The following is a 5,957-nucleotide window of genomic DNA, read 5'->3' on the forward strand; positions in this document are numbered from 1 at the left end:
AGAAGAGTTGTAACAGCCCGTTTTTGGTCAAATTGGAATAGTGGTTTTGAAACTACAAATATGATCTCAATATATTTATTTTATTATTATTTTAATTTTTGTAGCATGATTGAATGATTTTGTGAAAGTTTCGTGAAGAAATTTTATCGTTTGGTTGGTTAATTCGATTAAAAAACTAAATCGCGTAAAGTGTAAAAGTAATGTTCTAATAGCTAAAGGTGTCTAATAGTTATAGAACCTTAAAGTTAAGTCCTTAAGTATAAATTAGACCATTATTGTGATATTGGATGATAATGGCATGGCATAAATGAAATTTTGAATTAATTTAAGGGTTAATTTTGGTATTTAATTATTAAAGGTTATTTTAATTAAAACAAAACACAAAAATTTAAAGCATTCATCTTCTTATGCCAATTTTTAAGGAGGAAGAAATCCATTTCTTTAGGGTTCATTCATCCAAGCTTTCCTAGCTCATTAAGGCATGATTTTTGTCCCGTTTTTAATGATTTCTACGTTTTTTGAGATTGTTACAACTAGTACTAGCTAGCCCAAGGACTATTTTGCACAAGTGTTAAAGGTTTTGAAAGTTACCATTTATGAATATGTATGAGTTTTGATGATTGATGATAGATTTTGAATGGTTGTTGATAGTTAAACAAGTTTTGTTAAGTGATTTTTAGTGAAAATGCAAAATAGGGATTAAACTGTGAAATGTGTAAAGTTAGTGGCTAAAATGTGAAATAAATGAAAAATATGGGCTTCTAGGGGCATAATAGTAATTCGGCTAGCATGGGCATATTTGGAATTTCATTAATTTTTAATTTTATGAAATAAGGACTAAATTGTAAAAAAACATGAAATATTAGGGGCAAAAGTGTGAATGTCTTTTAAAGTGTGTTTTGGACTAAATTGAATGAATAGATGATTAAATACGTTAATTTTAAATATATTTAGAACAAGAAAGGAGAAATACGGTCTTGGATCGGGTAAAAGATAAAGTACTCGATTAATCGACAATTTCATCATTTTTGAATCGAGGTAAGTTTGTATGTTATAATTTCATTTAAAATGTATTCTTTACGCTTTGATATAACATAAATTGTGATTATGTGACTTTGGACAAGTTTGGGAATGATTCGACGATGATTCGACAGTTGGAATCCCGGCTAAACCTTAGGAATAGTTTAGGAGGCTAGTGACATGTCATTAGGGATACTTTGAGTTGGATTCAGACCATGATATAGCACTAGGTAAACTAATTTGGCTTCAGGCCATGCATATCGGCTGATTTCGCTTCGGGCCATGATATTAGTATTTCGAATAAGTTACCTTGATTTGTTTTCGAGCCATGGTATAGGTACTTATCGTGTGAGACCCTTGAGTATTCGACTTCTATTCCGAATAGTTCAACGAGTAAATGAAAGACGAGAATGTATATGAGGTTGGTACGAGATGGTACAAGTATGTATATAAACTATTTTAATGTTGAATCGATGAAATGAGTATGGAAGTATATAGTTTTGTGAATGTGAATGAGCATTTGAAAGAGTTGATAGTTAAGGAAAGCTACATATTGATGTATTCAAATTATTGATTTATGTTTATGTGATTGCATTAAGTTTATCTCATACAAGCTTACTAAGCTTTATGGCTTACTTTGTTTATTTTTCTCATGTTTTATAGTGTTAACAAACTAGCTCGGATTCGGGGATCGTCGGAGATCGTTTCACACTACCACCTATCACTTGGTACCTTTAAACTTTGGTATTTAAAGTATATGGCATGTATAGATATTTTTGATTCATTTTGATTATGGGTTGATAATGATTTTGGTTATGTAATGACTTGTAATTACATATGTTTTGGTTTCTAAATATGGCCATGAGTGTTGGCTTAATTTGGTGGATTTGGTGATGTGCATATATAGTTGATATTTTTGAATTCATGGATGGACATGTGAATGGCTTATATTATGAAGTTTTTGGATATTGATATAGAATATGTTAAATGGTTGACATTAGATATGAATTATGTTTGTGAATTGGTGAAAAATGATGCATGTTTGGTAAGGGTTTAGTTAATTGATTTGTAAATGTGTTTTGGTATGTTTTGATTGACTAAGACTTAAAGTTATAAGCATGTTGGTTGTTAGTATTGGAAATGGTTTGAATTAGCATTGATTTTGGCTAAATGAGATGTTCAATTATGCTTTGGTTTGGGGCCATTTTGGTTGTTTAGGTATATGCATATTTGGGTGGCAAATTGGCTTGGTAAATAGCCCCTTTTTTTCCACACTGGTAGAGACACGGGCATGTGTCTCAACCGTGTGTGGAACACGGTTAAGTACACGGTCGTGTATCCCCTAGTGTTGATTTTTAAATTCAGTCAGTATGCTCCACACGGCCTCATACATGGGCGTGTCACTTGGCCGTGTGGCATAAGTCAGTATACCCTACAGGTTTGGCACAGCCTAGCACACGACCTGGGACACGGACGTTTGTGGCCAATTTTAGGGCACACGAGCTAGCCACACCGGCGTGTGTGTTGGATGTGTGACCCAAGTCAGAGAGTTACACGGGGTTGGACATGGGCTAGGACATCACCATGTACTTTCATTTCGAATGTCCACACGGCCTGTGACACGGGCATGTTTGGTGGCTGTGTGAGACACACGGCCTGGCCACATAAGCGTGTGTCCCCTATTTTGAGAAAAATTTTCTAAGTTTCATAAAAATTTCGTAAGTTATCAGTTTAATCCTGAACCAGACTTTGAGCATGTTTAGGGCCTTGTAAGCTCGTTTTAGGGACAAATTGATTGAGATTGAATGATGAATGGTTGAATTGAGGAAATGTATACTAAATGAATGTTTAATTGTATTGTAAGTCTAGTAATGCTCTGTAACCCTGTTCTGGCATTGAATACGGGTGAGGGGTGTTACATTTATCGGTATCGTAGCTACTGTTTAGCTGATTCTAGGACTATTGTAGTGTATGTGAGTCTAGCTATACTTTCCATATATAAACTGTGACAATGAGATGACTCCTGACATTTTAAAATGTGTTTTTATACAGCAATTGAATCCCAATCGAGCTATAGCTGACGAGACTGAAAGTAATGCGCCAGCTCCCACTCAAAGGATAGCACCTTCCGATTCTAGAACTGTGTGGAATGCAATACTGAAGCCCAATCTGGAACCCAAAGCCTCATGCAACTTTCCCCAAAATTGAGACGTGAAGCGAGGATCCCTATCAGAGATGATCAAAACTAGTACCCCATGTAGTTTCACTATTTCAGAAATGTAGAGCTTCACCAACTTTTTAAGAGAATAATCAGTAGAACTGGCAAGAAGTGCACTGACTTGGTCAATCGATTCACAATGACCCAATCGAATCCTTCTTAGTGGGTGTTAAGGGTAACCCACTAACGAAGTCCATCGTCACACGTTCCCACTTCCAAAGGGGAATCTTAATCAGCTGTAGCAATCCCGAAGGCAACTAATGCTCAGCTTTAACCGGCGGGCATGTCAGACATCTAGCCACAAAACTAGTAGCCTCTTACTTCAACCTTGGCCACCAATCCAACTCTCGAATATCTTGGTACATTTTATTCCCACCAGGGTGCATAGCGTAAGGGCTACTATATGCCTCTCTCAGTATAGACTGTCTCATATCAGAATCATTCGGCACACATCTCCGGCCTCAGAAACACAACACACCCCTAGAGTTCAACCCAAAATTTGTAGTGCTACCACTCTCGTTCTATCGAAACTGAAGACTCAAAGACTCATCCTTCAACTGTTTACCCTTAATCTGCTCAATCCATGACGGCTTAACCTGAAGCTCGGCTAATAAGCTACCATCATCAAATAAGCTTAGGTGAGCAAACATCGCCCTAAATCAGTCATAGCTCTATAGCTTAGTGCATCAGCCACCACATTGGCTTTCCCAGGATGGTACTCAATGGTGCAGTCGTAATCCTTAAGCAGCTTGATCCATCTACAGTGCCTAAGGTTTAGCTCCTTCTAGGTGAGGAGGTACTTGAGGCTTTTGTGATCAGTGTAGATCATACACTTCTTACTACACAAATAATGCTTCCAGATTTTTGGTGCAAATACCATGGTGGCCAACTCTAAATCATGTATTGGGTAATTCACCTCATGAGTCTTAAGCTGACGAGATGCATATGCTACAACCTTACCGTCCTGCATCACCACACATCTCAAACCGACGTGTAAAGCATCACTATAAATGGTGAACTCCTTTCCAGACTCCAGCTGCATCAGCACAGAGGCCTCAGTCAGTATAGTATTGAGCTTTTCAAGGCTCTCTTGCTACACATCAGTCAATACAAAAGGAACTCCCTTACACAAAAGCTTAGTCCACGGAGCTGCAATTAAGGAGAACGCTTTTACAAAGCATCAATAGTAACCCACCAACCCTAGAAAGCTACGGATCTCAGACACATTCTGCGGCCATTTCCAATCCAACACTGCCTGGATCTTACGAGGATCGACTCGTATCCCCTCAGCCGAAACTACATGTCCCAAAAATGTTACTTCCTGAAGCCAGAACTCACACTTGCTGAACTTCGCATACAGTTATTTCTCACGAAGAATCTGTAGTACCACTCTAAGATGCTCATCATACTCGTCTTCAGCCTTAGAATACACCAAGATATCATCAATGAAAACCACTACAAACTGATCCAAGTAGGCTGGAACACTCGATTCATCAAGTCCATAAATGCCACTGGTGCATTAGTCAAACCAAAGGGCATTACTAGGAACTCGTAGTGACCATAATGAGTCCTAAATGTCGTCATATACACATCAGCTTCCTTAACCCTCAATTGATAGTAACCCGAACATAGATCAATCCTGGAAAACACAACAGCCCCTCTAAACTGATCAAATAAATCATCAATCCTTGGAAGTGGGTACTTATTCTTTATCGTTAGCTTGTTCAGCTGTCGGTAGTTGATACACATCCTCATTGTCCCATCTTTCTTTTTCACAAACAACACAGGTGCTTTCCACAGAGACACACTGGAACGAAAGATCCCACGATCTAACAATTCCTAAATCTAAGCCTTGAGCCCCATAATCTCCTTCGATGCCATCTGATATGGGGCGATAGACACTGGAGCTATACTCGGAATAAGTTTGATCCTAAATTCCACCCCTCGATTCAAAAGCAAACCCTGTAGCTCCTCAGGAAAGACGTCTAGAAAATCCCTTACAGTTCTAATGTCTTTTACTGAAGAATCCCCAGAATCAAAACACTTGCATAAGCCAGATATGCCTCACATCCTTTCCGAACCAACTTTTTTTCCATAACACAGAGATCACATTATTCAGAAAATCCCGATGTTTCCCAATCACAACTACCTCGTTGTTCTCCTCGGCTCTCAACACGACCCTCTTAGTCGCAAAGTCTAGACTTGCTCGATGCTTGACCAACCAGTCCATCCCCAAAATTAAATCGAACTCCCCGAATGAAAGCTCCATCAAATCAACCAAAAATACTGTCTCTTGGACCTCTAATGGAACGTCTCTATATAATTTGCTAACCCGAATAGATTGCCTCAAAGGACTCACAAAAGTCACCTCACTATAAGTATCCTCAACCAGAATCCCTAAAGTTTTAGACATAGTGCTAGCTACATAGGAGTCTGTAGAGCCTATGTCTATCAATGCAAGGTAAGGTACATTATAAATTAAAAATGTATCCATAATGACTCCTAGAGTATCTCAGTCCTTTCGATAACGAGCAGCATAAACAAGAGCAGGCTGCCTCGCCTCAGTATGTCCAGCACCTTTACCCGGTGCTTTCTACCCACGGCCCAATCGTTACCACCCCTAGCCTGACCATGGCCCTAGGTGGCTACTGAACTACCTTCGGCGGCTGTGCAGTACCAGAACCAGGAGTTTGCATTTGATCATCCCTCAGCGAACACT

This window comes from Gossypium arboreum, chromosome 6 (assembly GCF_025698485.1).
Source record: "Gossypium arboreum isolate Shixiya-1 chromosome 6, ASM2569848v2, whole genome shotgun sequence".
Lineage (NCBI taxonomy): Eukaryota > Viridiplantae > Streptophyta > Magnoliopsida > Malvales > Malvaceae > Gossypium > Gossypium arboreum.